General features: G+C 36.9%; 1 pseudogene; it reads right to left on the bottom strand.

Annotated features, from left to right (window-relative positions):
• Positions 1–682: 682 nt before the first annotated feature.
• The window catches only part of LOC105767023 (uncharacterized), a 39,420-nt pseudogene continuing 26,212 nt past the window's right edge, over positions 683–13,890 (bottom strand).

Consider the following 13,890-nt stretch of genomic DNA (forward strand, 5'->3'; position numbering starts at 1 on the left):
CCATTTGCAATTCCCAAACAGTCAAACCATGTGGACTTTGAAGTTGAGCTAAATGTGCAAGTAGCTGATCGGTTAAGGAGGTGTGAACATAGATTGATGCCTTCTTGGGAAACTAAATGTGCATCTATAATTTTAATACTGCTTGTGCTACATGAACAACCTTCAAGTGTGAACAACCAGATTTGGACGGTCACTTTGGTGTGAACTTAGCAACCAGCTGATTAGTCAAGTGTGGAAACACTTGTGTCCATTGCCTTCCATGAAAAATTGCTTGGCCAAGAGTAATCAGCAGCTCCCCCATGCCTGCATGTCCAAATGTGTGTCTCTCCATTAAATGTCATCCATTAAATATACTTGTTGGGCAGTCAATGTGAACAACCTACAAGACACATTTAAACTCGGCATAAATTCACTAATAAGACACAATTTAATTTGTATGGACTTTAGACACAATTAAGATGTCTGAACTAAGACCAAATTAAAACATATATTAATGTTGTACAAAATAGGACATAATTAATAGACTTATCACATATTAAAGATGTTTAGATTATGACATAGTTAAAACTCAAATTAATGATGTTCAAATTATGGCATAATTAAAGACACAAACTTGAATAACTAAAATAACTAAAATGACTTAATGTCCTTATTCCAGCAACCGAAAATAGCAAGCTAAAAATTAAAGATTGGCTTGAAGCAAGCTACATGGAATGCATGAGGTACATGTCCACGATTGATCAATGAGCCTCGAAACAGCTTCTCTCGAAATTTGATCAATGAGGCCTGAAATAGCTTTCTTGAACCTCTTAGCTCGAGCACGAGTGGTCAGCCCCATTGGTAGTTCCATTAGTTCATCAGCAGCCTTGGTTGAGTCCTTGGCCACGATCGTATTATCCCCTCCCTCTTCGAAGCGATTTGTCCCCAAATTTTCACCTACATTGTAAGGAGAAAGATCAGGCACGTTAAAGCTAACACTAACGCTATACTCACCTGGAAGGTCTAGCTTGTATGAGTTGTCATTGATCTTTTCCAACACTTGAAAAGGACCACCGCACCGTGGCAGCAACTTGGACCTCCTTTGTGCGGGGAACCTCTCCTTTCGTATATGTATCCAGACCTAATCTCTTGCTTCGTAGATTACTCGTTTGCATCCCTTGTTTGCTTTGTGCGCATACTGCTCAGACCTCTTCTCTATATTTTCCATTACTTTTTGATGTAGCTGCTTCACGTAATCAGCCTTCCGATTGCCATTTACATGCATAAGTTGATTAGCAGGTAAGGGAATTAAATCTAGAGAAATTAGAGGATTGAACCCATAAACAACTTCAAATGGGGAATGCTTAGTGGCCGAATGAACAGATCGGTTGTAGGTAAATTCATTCTATGGCAAGCATTCTTCCTTTGACTTTTGGTTCTTCCTAATAATCGCCCTTAACAGGGTTGACAAGACTCGATTCACCACTTCTGTTTGACCATCCATTTGTGGGTGGCATGTTGTAGAAAATAATAGTTTTGTGCCAAGCTTGCCCCACAAAGTTTGCCAAAAATGGCTGAGGAACTTAGCATCCCTATCCGACACAATAGTCCTTGGGACTCCATGTAACCGCTCTACTTCCCTGAAAAACAAATTTGCTATATTCAAGGCATCATCAGTTTTATGACAAGTAATAAAATGAGCCATTTTAGAAAATCGATCAACCACTACAAAGATCGAGTCCTTTCCACTCTTAGTTCTAGGAAGATCTAAGACAAAATCCATAGAAATATCAACCCAAGGCTCTTCGAGAATGGGAAAAGGTGTGTACAATGCATGAGGCTTTATGCGTGACTTGGCCTTCTTGCAGGCAACACAACGATCACAAACTCTCTCCACATTGCGTTTCATCTTTGTCCAAAAAAAATGTTCATGGAGCATAGCCAAGGTCTTAGTTGCTCCAAAGTGTCCCATGAGGCCTCCACTATGTGCCTCGTTCACAAACACCTCTCAAACAAACCCTTGAGGTATGCATAGCTTACATTCTCGAAATAGGTAACCTTCAAAATCAAACAAATTAAGCTTTTTACGTGAAAATTATTTATCACACACGATCAAATTTTGTATACGTCGATTTATTATAACAACATCAACAGACTTACCAACACAATACGCATCATGAGAAAAAACTCTTCATGACACTACTTGAGACAAATTCATCAACAACAATCAAAGAATGACAATTAATCAAAATAATGTACGGAGATCTTTCAAAAACTAAGTCATCGGTAATTTTTTCAACAACATTCAAATTAGATTGTCGTGATTCAATTGCTAAAGTTTCCTTACCTTGCTTACCTTTAAGCACTTGTGGATTAATCTCATTTTCAATCTTACCTTTCTCGATCAATTGAAATCGTCTCTCATCGGGAAGGTATTGAAGTTGGAACATGTCAAATGAATCTTTAGAGACTTGAAAAGAAGAAAATTCACAAGGCAAACTCGCATGTGGGTTAGTTAGGACTTTCCTCACTTTTGCTTGATCACTTTCTTCTTTTTTACTTTCCTTTTTCAATCTCATTTTCAAACTCTCTTTCTTTTACCACAGTCTCTTTTATTTTTGAAAACTCACTCTCACTCTTCATTTCACTTTCTTTTTCAACAACGACACTCGTTTCATTCACACTTTCTTTTATTTCTTCAATCTCAATGAAACATTCATCTTTCACATTTTCTTTTCTTTCACTCTCCTTTTTCCATTTTTCAATCCTGTTTTCTTTTTCTTTCTCTTTTCTTTCAAGCTCTCTTTTTCTTTCATTTTTTTTTATTTTCGCTCATTTTATCTCATTAACAAATCTTGCCTTTGTTTTCTTTCAATTTACTTTTTTTATCATTCTTTCATTACAAGATAGGGTAATATAAAAGAATCAGAATGAGAAGATTTTCATTGGGTAAGACTGGAAGGATTTATATATGAAACATGATCAACTCTCCGTGATTGAACCTCTGTGGATGAGTACTTTGGTGCTTGTGCCTTCTCATTTGTTACCTTGAAAGGCTTCAAACTCGTGGTTTGCTTTACTCTGACTCGAATTCCTCATCAAATATGAATCACGACATAGATCTCTTCTCAAGAAATCATTGGACATTTGACTCCTTGACGATCTTGCTTCCATCCTTTGATTTTGAAGAGTTCTTTCTCGTTGGGCTCTTTCCTCCAATTGGTTCAATTTTTCTTGCATTGGCTCCAATCGACATTGTAACATGCGGTCCATCTCTTGAATGAGGGCTTAGTATACTAAGTCAGGCACACCACCACCACCACCACCACCGGCAACATTCCTTTCGGGACTTCATGACATGATGTTTCCTCACCGCAAACCTCCCTAACACACTCAAAAAGGAAAAGATGTTCACTCCACTCGTGTTTACACTCGTGCTGGCTTTTATCCTCTCTAATGCTCTCACACAGTCTCGTCTTTTACCACTCTTGCTCATTTCTCTAAGTTCTTTGGTGACTACCTTAGACTTAGCAACAAACCTTTGTGGAGCCGGCTTCAAAACTGATGTAGAGGTGGGAGTTAATGTTGGGTAATAGGGTAGGCTTGAAAGAAAACAAAGTTAATTAAACTGTGGCTGAGTTCGACATGGTGAAGGAAATAAAATTGAATTAGCAACAGAGAACTTTAATGCTAGCTTACTCTTTTTTTAATCAAACTTCGAAACTCCCTCTAGTACTTTCAAACTTGAATTTTGCAAAGATACTGAATATATATTTTTTTCAATTTTTTTAATTCTGACCCTCAGAGTGATAGATGTTAATACTTACTTAATTTTAACTAGCTCTAATGCCAAATGATACGATCTCATACTCGTTGGGTGAATCGATCCGCTTGTGTTCCCGATCGTAAAATTAAGAAGTATAGGCTTAGTTCTTGGAAGAGTTGTAAACGGACAAAGTTAGCTTAAAATAAAGGGATTTTTAGTGGATACAAATGGAAAAGATAGGTCCAGCTTAAGGCTAAAGAAAGAACCAATGTTATATGGTAATATTGACCCAATTCTTATAGTAGCTCTTTAAGTTGAAAAATAGAGTTGCTAGCTGAACTGTAACCCACTATCTATGAGAGATAGGAACAAATCGATATAGGTTGAATGCCACACTTCAAAGAAGTGATAAGTTTAAGAAGAACAAATTGATGACACAAGATAACCTTGATAAGTCAATCTGAGTCAAGAGAGAACAAAGAGAGTTGAACACTCACAATAGTTATAAAATTCATCAAAGGTTCAAAAGTTCTTTCTACATGATTTAAGCCTAGTATTTATAGGTTGTACAAGGTCTAGTCGAATGGACATGTTTTAATCAGCTTAATTGAGTTGAATGTCTAATGAATTGAACAATAATTCCCTTGAAGATTCCTAGGTGTGGAGTACGCCAACAACCTTGCCATTTGCAATTCCCAAACATTCAAACCATGTAGACTTTGAAGTTGAGCTAAATGTGCAAGTAGCTGATCAGTTAATGAGGTGTGAACATGGATTGATGCCTTCTTGGGAAGCCTAATGTGCATCTATAATTTTAATGCTGCTTGTGGCACATGAACAGCCTTAAAGTGTGAACAACCAGATTTGGACGGTCACTTTGGTGTGAACTTAGCAACCAACTGATTAGTCAAGTGTGAAAACACTTGTGGCCATTGCCTTCCACAAAAAAATTACTTTGGAAAGAGCAATCAGTAGCTCCCCCATGCATGAACATCCAAATGCACGTCTCTCCATTAAATGTCGTCCATTGAATATACTTGTTGGGCAGCCAATGTGAACAACCTACAAGACACATTTAAACTCGACTTAAATTCACTAATAAGACACAATTGAATTTGTATCAACTTTAGACACAATTAAGATATATGAACTAAGACCAAATTAAAACATATATTAATGCTATACAATATAGGACATAATTAATAGACTTATCACATATTAAAGATGTTCAGATTATGACATAGTTAAAACTTAAATTAATGATGTTGAAATTATGGCATAATTAAAGACTCAAACTTTAATAACTAAAATGACTTAATGTCCTTATTCCAACAACAGAAAATAGCAAGCTAAAAATTAAAGATTGGCTTGAAGCAAGCTGCAACAGAAAATAGCATGTCCACGATTGATCAGCAGCCTTGGTTTAGTCCTTGCCCAGGATCGCATCAACTAGTGTAGGCTACCTCGCCTCAGTCTGATTAGCAGCTCTGCCAGGTGCTATCTAACCTTTCCCTAAACCATTACCACCCCAGCCAGACCACGACCCCTAGGTGGCAGCTGTACTGCCCTCTGAGGTTGAATAAAACCCGAACCTGAAGCTTGTATCTGATCAGAACACTGTGGACACTCTCTAATCCGATGATCCATTGACCCACAATACAAACATGCCCCTAATCTCCTCCGACACTCTCCCGGATGACACCTACCACAGCCACTGCATGGCTGAACCCCAATAGAAACAACTGGAAACCCCACTCTAACAGGCCCATCAGGTGATACGAGTCATAAAGGCCCAATCCAAGTTCAAGAACGTGATGGGCTCAAATTGCCACAAGGCCCAATAACAAGATCAAAGGCCTGACAAATGCGGTCCAAACTAAATGGGACCATTCAAGAGCTTGTTAGCAAGGCCTTAGATGCATACACGAGAGAACAAGAAAATCAAGATTCACTTTCTTGTTTTCAAGAAAATCAAGAAACCGAATCTTGGCCCAATTTTGCTGTTCGAAGAGATTTCAAGAATCAAGAAAATCAAGATTTCAAATCTTGGAAATCTTGGTCCAAGAAACCAAATCTTGCACCAAAACGCATTGGATCTCCATTACGAGCGTCAACGACCCAATTTTGGTAGGAGATGGATCACGAGCCCAAATTCTTGAAGGCGAGGCCCAATAACCAAAATTTAGCCCAATCAAGAAATTTCTTCATACTTAGTTGAAAAATCAGGCCAAAATGTTAAAGGGCCCAATTTGTAAACATCTTACTTGTTTAATTTAATTTTTTTAATCTTTAGGAGCATTACATGTAAAATTCGGTCCAAAACAACCCATATAAGTGCATGGCCGAATTTACCTTGTTATTTTATTAATTAGGTTTAATTTTTATTAGTTACTTGTGAGATTAGGATTTGTTGGAGGCCTATATAAGCATTGGCCACCACCCTTTGTAAAAATCATCTTATTATTATTTTTCTATCAAATTTCGATTTGTTGAGTGCGAATTTTCTTTGGGGTTTTCTCCAAGAATTCTCTCTTGAGTTTTCTTTAGAAGTTGTTTTAACAATCTTTTGATTGTGGGAGCCATCTTCAACCTTCTTCTTGCCATCGATATTCTTTGGAGGGGAGATTAGAGCCGTTTGAAGGAATTTTTGAATTCTTTCGGAATTCAAGGGTTCTTAGGACTTTTCTTTAATTCCTTGCTGTTCAATTTATTTTCTTTATTATTGCTTGTGCCGATTCTTCTTCTAATTTTCTTTGCTGTTTTTGTTTGTGTTTCAGCCTTGATTAAACTCCAAGAACTCTTCGTTTAATCGATCCCTTTTATTGGCAGCAACTATTTGATCCAAAATCCCCAAAATTTAGGGTTCTTGCCATTTTTTATTTCTTCTTGTTGGGTGAAATTAGGTTTGCTGGAATTTGGGCATTCTTGGCGATTCAAGTTATTGATGATTAGCACTCTTTCTTTATTTCCAAATTCGTTCAATTTCATTAATTTCTTTCTTTTCTTTTGTCGCCCAAATCCCTAATTTTCTATTAAAGATCGATTGATTTAATTCGTTCTTTGTTTAGTGTTCTTGAACAGATTCGCTTGTGGAGAATTGATCTTGGAGTTCGATTTTGTCTTCTTGAACTACGAAAACATCTATTCATTCGTTCTTTGTGTCTTGCTGTTCATTTAATTGAATTTGGGGATTTAATTCGGATCTGATTAGTTTAATCTTGTTCTTTGTTTTAATTTCAGATCTGTTCGTTTAGAGCTTTCGTAGGAGTTTCTCGTGACTTGGCAACTCGATCTTGGTCCGCTACATACCCGTATCATTTGGTATCATATTTTGGGCGTTTTGGGTGTTCTTGGTTGATTTCTAAACTGATCTCTATTTTTTAAAGCACAAACAGCAGTTTTACCCGAAAAATTGTTCAAAAAATTCATTTGGGTGGGTAAACGTTGTCCGATTGATCTGAAATTTTACATACATATTTGTGGCACTGTGATTGAATATAAAAATTATTCCATAAAAAATCAGTCAAAAAGTCAAAAATCAAAAAGACGAAATTCAATAAAAATTAAAAAAGATTCAGCGGGTTGAATTTGGTGCCCAAAATTTCCAGATCAAAATTAAATATTTAAGGACATTCCAGATTTAATTTCGTGATTTTTAGAGATCGGGAACACCTCGAACGAAGTTGTCAAGTTACTCCAGATTTTTAAGTTTTCGGTTTTAGCAATTTTATTGATTCTTAGATGTAGGTTTTCATTTGTTTGCTTTTTATTCTTCATTACGTTATCTAACACCTTCTTGTTTCTTGTGTTAGTAGGATTTACACGTGCACAACTTCTTCCTCGGTGCAACACGAATCAATTGGTGTCTCGTCGGTTTTTGGCATCCTAGTGCAAATTAGGATTCTTTGGTAGTTTGGTTCATACTCTCTAATTGGTTGATATAAACTCGATAAAGAACTCACAAGATTGAATTCTACCTCATTGAGAATTTGAATTTTCTTTTGAGTGACTAACGGTGAGGTTTGCTAACTTTTATTTTTGAGTGTTGAGTGTTTATTTTGCAGCTTTTTTGGGAAGATGTCTAAAGATGACCATAATGATACACTTATGGAAGTCCAACAATAGTTAGAAGGACACGCTGCTGCAATCACACAAATAAATGCTACCCTTCAAGCATTGAATACTACTTTGAATGAGGTACGAATGAATCAAGAACTTCAATATCGAGATCCAATCGGGAAGATAGGAATAATCAGCCCCATAGGCGCGCCCTCGACGTGTCCCTAGATTGGATGATGATTTTCATGATCTGGACAACCTTCTTTGGCAAAACCGAAATTCACAATTCCCTAATTTCGTGGTAAGAATGATCCCGACGCTTATTGTGAATGGGAATCTAAGATTGAACTCATGTTTCGGTATTATAAATGTCCGGATGATGAAAAGGTAGCGTTAGCAACACCGGAATTTTCGATTATGCATTAAGTTGGTGGACTCAACTTGGGGTAAACCGCCATCGAATTATGAAGGTGAGATTTCGACATGGGATGAGTTGAAACAGATTATGCGTAAAGGTTTATTCCACCTCACTACTATAGAGAAATTAAAACAAAGTTGAGAAGACTTATCCAAGGTAGTAGGACGGTGGATGAATATTTTAAAGAGATGGAGATGCTCATTCGGAGAGCTAATGTGGAGGAAGATGAAGAAACAACTATGGTTCGATTCATTGATGGTTTGAACAGCCGATAGCTAATACATTAAGGCTACAAACTTACATTGATTTGGAAGAAGCAGTTCACAAAGCCATTGAGATCGAGCAACAATTAAAGGAACAAAGGTTTGGGTCCTTCTCTACTTCACAATATTATCGAGGTAACAATTCCAATTCGATTTTAAGAGTTCAAAACCACCTTTTGTTACTAACAAGTCTTCTTTGAGTAATGGAAGTAAACAATCGATTGGAAGAAAGGGCTCTGCTAAAACGCAAACACCTTCTAAGTAGCCCAATTTAGGTGATTCGAGTGCGAAGAGGACTCGTGAGATTGAATGCTTTAAGTGCAAAGGCGTGGTCATTATAGTAGAGAATGCCCTAACACGAGATTACTTCTTCTAAAAGATAACGGTGAGTACACGTCCGACTTTGATAATACGATCCGGATATGCGTAACTTGTGGATGATAAAGTGATAATGGCGGCGAGTTGGTCGAACCACCAAAGGAAGGGACTTTGCTAACTTTCAATGCCTTGTAGTTCGTCGAACCCTTAACATTCGGATGAAAGATGATGATAGCCAAAGGGCCAATATTTTCCATTCTCGGTGTTTTATTAAAGGTAACTTATGTTCACTCATTATTGATAGTGGTAGTTGCTCAAATGTGATGAGTAGCTATTTGGTTGATTCTTTAAAGTTACCTTGCACCAAACACCCTAAGCCATATCACCTTCAAGGCTTAATGAATGTTCGAAGTTAAAGTTACGAAACAGTCCTTGGTCACTTTTAAACTCGGCAATTATGAGGATGAAGTATGGTGTGATGTAGTCCCAATGCATGCGGCACACTTGCTCCTTGGACGACCTTGGCAATTTGATCGTGATGTTACACACCAAGGTAAACTTAATCGATACTCCCTTGTATTTAAAGGTAAGAAATTCACTTTTGCTCCTTTAAATCCTCTTGATGTATATAAAGATCAATTGAGGATGATAAAATTTTGTGAGGGGTAAGGGAGAAAGAGCAAGTTCAAAAGACAGAGAGAAAAGAGGCTAATAGTAGTGGAAAAGTCAAAATTTAAAAAGCCCAAAGGTGAGTGAACCTCTAGTGGTAAAATGAGCGGAAAAAATCTTTTGGCAACAAAAAGATGTGAAGAGAGCCCAACTTAATAAAATGACCTTGTATTCTTGTGAGGTTTAGGCAAAATTATTTATCTTTATCTAACATTAACGAAAATCTACCTAGTATGTTTCAATCTCTTTGCAGGATTATGAGGATGTTTTAGTGAGGCCCTAAAGGTTTACCACCTTTACGAGGATAGAACATCAAATTGACTTAGTACACGGAGCTTGATTCCTAATCGACCAGCCTATAGATGCAATCCCGAGGAGACAAAGGAATTGCAAAGGCAAGTTGAAGAGTTACTAGACAAAGGGTACATTCGTGAAAGCCTAAGCCCTTGTCTTTGTTCTGTCCTATTGGTACCAAAGAAAGATGGTACGTGTCGAATGTGTGTTGATTGCCGCCAATCAACAAAATAACGATAAAGTATCGACACCCAATTCCTAGACTTGATGATATGCTTGATGAATTACATGGTTCGTTATATTTACTAAAATTGATTTAAAAGCGGTTATCATCAAATTGAATGAGGAAGGGATGAATGGAAAACGACCTTTAAAATAAAATTTGGATTGTATGAATGGTTAGTTATGCCTTTCGCCTTACTAATGCACCTAGCACATTTATGAGATTAATGAATCATGTTTTAAGGCTTCACTTGGGTAAATTTGTAGTGGTTTATTTTGATGATATTTTAATTTACTCAAAGACTTTAGATGATCATGTTTTCCATGTTCGAACTGCTTTTGGATATTCTACTGATGAAAGATTATTTGCCAACCTTGATAAATGCACATTCTGTTGTGATAAACTAATATTCTTAGGTTTCATAGTTAGTGCTCAAGGTATTCATGTCGACGAGGACAAAGTCAAGGCAATTAAGGAGTGGCCGACTCTAAATCGAGAATCGAGGTGAGATCTTTCCATGGTTTAGCTAGTTTTATAGACGATTTGTGAAAGATTTCTCTACTATTGCTGCCCCATTGACAGAGGTTATAAAGAAATTAGTGGGTTTCAAATGGGGTGAAACCCAAGAAAAGGCCTTTCAAACTCTAAAAGCTAAGTTATGTTCGCTCCTTTGCTTAAATTACGATTTTGCTAAAACTTTTGAACTTGAGTGTGATGCTTGAGAATTGGAATCGGCACCGTTTTAATGCAAGATAAGCAACCTATTGCTTATTTTAGTGAGAAATTGAACGGTGCAGTTAAATTACTCGACTTATGACAAAGAACTATTGGCATTAGTTCGTGCACTTCAAGTATGGCAACATTATTTGTTGCCTAATGAGTTTGTCATACATACGATCATGAGTCTCTTAAATGGTTAAAGGGACAAGGTAAGTTGAGTAAAAGACATGCCCGATGGGTAGAATTCATTGAAACATTTCCTTATGTGATACAATATAAAACAGTAAAGATAATGTAATTCTGATGCTTTGTCTCGACGATATGCTTTAATGACTACATTGAATGCTAAAGTCTTAGGGTTTGAACACATTAAAGAATTATATGATGCTGATCTTGATTTCGCCATATCTATAAGAATTGTGGACATACTACTTTTGAAAAATTTTATCTTGTAGATGGCTTTCTTTTTCGTATGAACAGGTTATGCATATCAAAGTGTTCCATGAGAGACTTATTGATTCATGAAGCCCACAAAGGGAGGTTTAATGGGACATTTTGGAGTGGCCAAGACACTAGATATCTTGCACGAACACTTTCATTGGCCACATATGAAGAAGGATGTGGAAAAGGTATGTTCCAAGTGCATTACATGCAAACAAGCAAAATCTAAGGTAATGCCTCATGGCCTTTACACTCCTCTACCGATTCCTACTTCACCTTGGGTAGATTTATCCATGGATTTTATTTTAGGTTTGCCTCGAACAAAAAAAGGAAGAGATAGTATATTTGTTGTTGTTGATGTGTTTTCAAAGATGTCACATTTTATTCATTGTCACAAAATGATGATGCTACACATGTGGCGACTTATTCTTTAAAGAAGTGGTAAGACTTCATGGCATCCCTAAAACAATTGTTTCTGATAGAGATGTCAAATTCCTTAGCCACTTTTGGAAGGTATTGTGGGGTAAGCTTGGTACTAAATTGCTTTATTCTACTACATGTCACCCCCAAACTGATGGTCAAACTGAAGTAGTTAATCGAATCTTAGGGACTCTATTACGAGCTATGGTGGGAAAGAACATTAGAAATTGGGAAGAATGCCTACCATTCGTTGAACTTGCATATAATAGATCTATTCATTCTACAACCGGTTATTCCCATTTGAACTTGTTTATGGTTTTAACCCACTAACATTACTTGATCTTGCGCCATTACCTCTTGAACATGTTACAATTTAGATGGCTAACGAAAAGTCGAGTTGGTGAAATCCTTACATGAGAAGGCTAGACAATGAATAGCCAAAACAAATGACGCCAACACCAACAAAGCAAACAAGGGCAAAACGGGTTGTACTAGAACCGGAGATTGGGTTTGGGTCCATTTGAGGAAAGAACGATTTCCTACAAAAGGAAGACTAAGTTGGACCCAAGGGCGATGGGCCTTTCCAAGTACTCGGCGGATCAACGATAATGCCTATAAAATTGATCTACCGGTGAGTACAATGTAAGTTCTACTTTTAATGTGGTGACTTGTCCCCATTTGAATTTTCGATTCGAGGACGAATCTTTTGAGGAAGGGGAATGATACGAGTCATAAAGGCCCAATCCAAGTTCAAGAACGTGATGGGCTCAAATTGCCACAAGGCCCAATAACAAGATCAAAGGCCGACAAATGCGGTCCAAACTAAATGGGACCATTCAAGAGCTTGTTAGCAAGGCCTTAGATGCATACACGAGAGAACAAGAAAATCAAGATTCACTTTCTTGTTTTCAAGAAAATCAAGAAACCGAATCTTGGCCCAATTTTGTCTGTTCAAGAGATTTCAAGAATCAAGAAAATCAAGATTTCAAATCTTGGAAATCTTGGTCCAAGAAACCAAATCTTGCACCAAAACGCATTGGATCTCCATTACGAGCGTCAACGACCCAATTTTGGTAGGAGATGGATCACGAGCCCAAATTCTTGAAGGCGAGGCCCAATAACCAAAATTTAGCCCAATCAAGAAATTTCTTCATACTTAGTTGAAAAATCAGGCTAAAATGTTAAAGGGCCCAATTTGTAAACATCTTACTTGTTTAATTTAATTTTTTAATCTTTAGGAGCATTACATGTAAAATTCGCCCAAAACAACCCATATAAGTGCATGGCCGAATTTACCTTGTTATTTTATTAATTAGGTTTAATTTTTATTAGTTACTTGTGAGATTAGGATTTGTTGGAGGCCTATATAAGCATTGGCCACCACCCTTGTAAAAATCATCTTATTATTATTTTTCTATCAAATTTTAGATTTGTTGAGTGCAGAATTTTCTTTGGGGTTTTCTCCAAGAATTCTCTCTTGAGTTTTCTTTAGAAGTTGTTTTAACAATCTTTTGATTGTGGAGCCATCTTCAACCTTCTTCTTGCCATCGATATTCTTTGGAGGAGATTAGAGCCATTTGAAGGAATTTGTGAATTCTTTCGGAATTCAAGGGTTCTTAGGACTTTTCTTTAATTCCTTCTTTGTTCAATTTATTTTCTTTATTATTGCTTGTGCCGATTCTTCTTCTAATTTTCTTTGCTGTTTTTGTTTGTGTTTGACCTTGATTAAACTCCAAGAACTCTTCGTTTAATCGATCCCTTTTATTGGCAACAACTATTCGATCCAAAATCCCCAAAATTTAGGGTTCTTGCCATTTTTTATTTCTTCTTGTTGGGTGAAATTAGGTTTCTGGAATTTGGGCATTCTTGGCGATTCAAGTTATTGATGATTAGCACTCTTTCTTTACTTCCAAATTCGTTCAATTTCATTAATTTCTTTCTTTTCTTTTGTCGCCCAAATCCCTAATTTTCTATTAAAGATCCGATTGATTTAATTCGTTCTTTGTTTAGTGTTCTTGAGCAGATTCTTGTGGAGAATTGATCTTGGAGTTCGATTTTGTCTTCTTGAACTACTAAAACATCTATTCATTCGTTCTTTGTGTCTTGCTGTTCATTTAATTGAATTTGGGGATTTAATTCGGATCTGATTAGTTTAATCTTGTTCTTTGTTTTAATTTCGGATCTGTTCGTTTAGAGCTTTCGTAGGAGTTTCTCGTGACTTGGCAACTCGATCTTGGTCCGCGCGCCACCCCGTATCATTAGGTCTGGCCCGTTTTTTAGGTCTCTGAATAGAACTAGAGGGCTCTGATTCCCTCTTATT

This window comes from Gossypium raimondii, chromosome 5, assembly GCF_025698545.1.
Source record: "Gossypium raimondii isolate GPD5lz chromosome 5, ASM2569854v1, whole genome shotgun sequence".
Lineage (NCBI taxonomy): Eukaryota > Viridiplantae > Streptophyta > Magnoliopsida > Malvales > Malvaceae > Gossypium > Gossypium raimondii.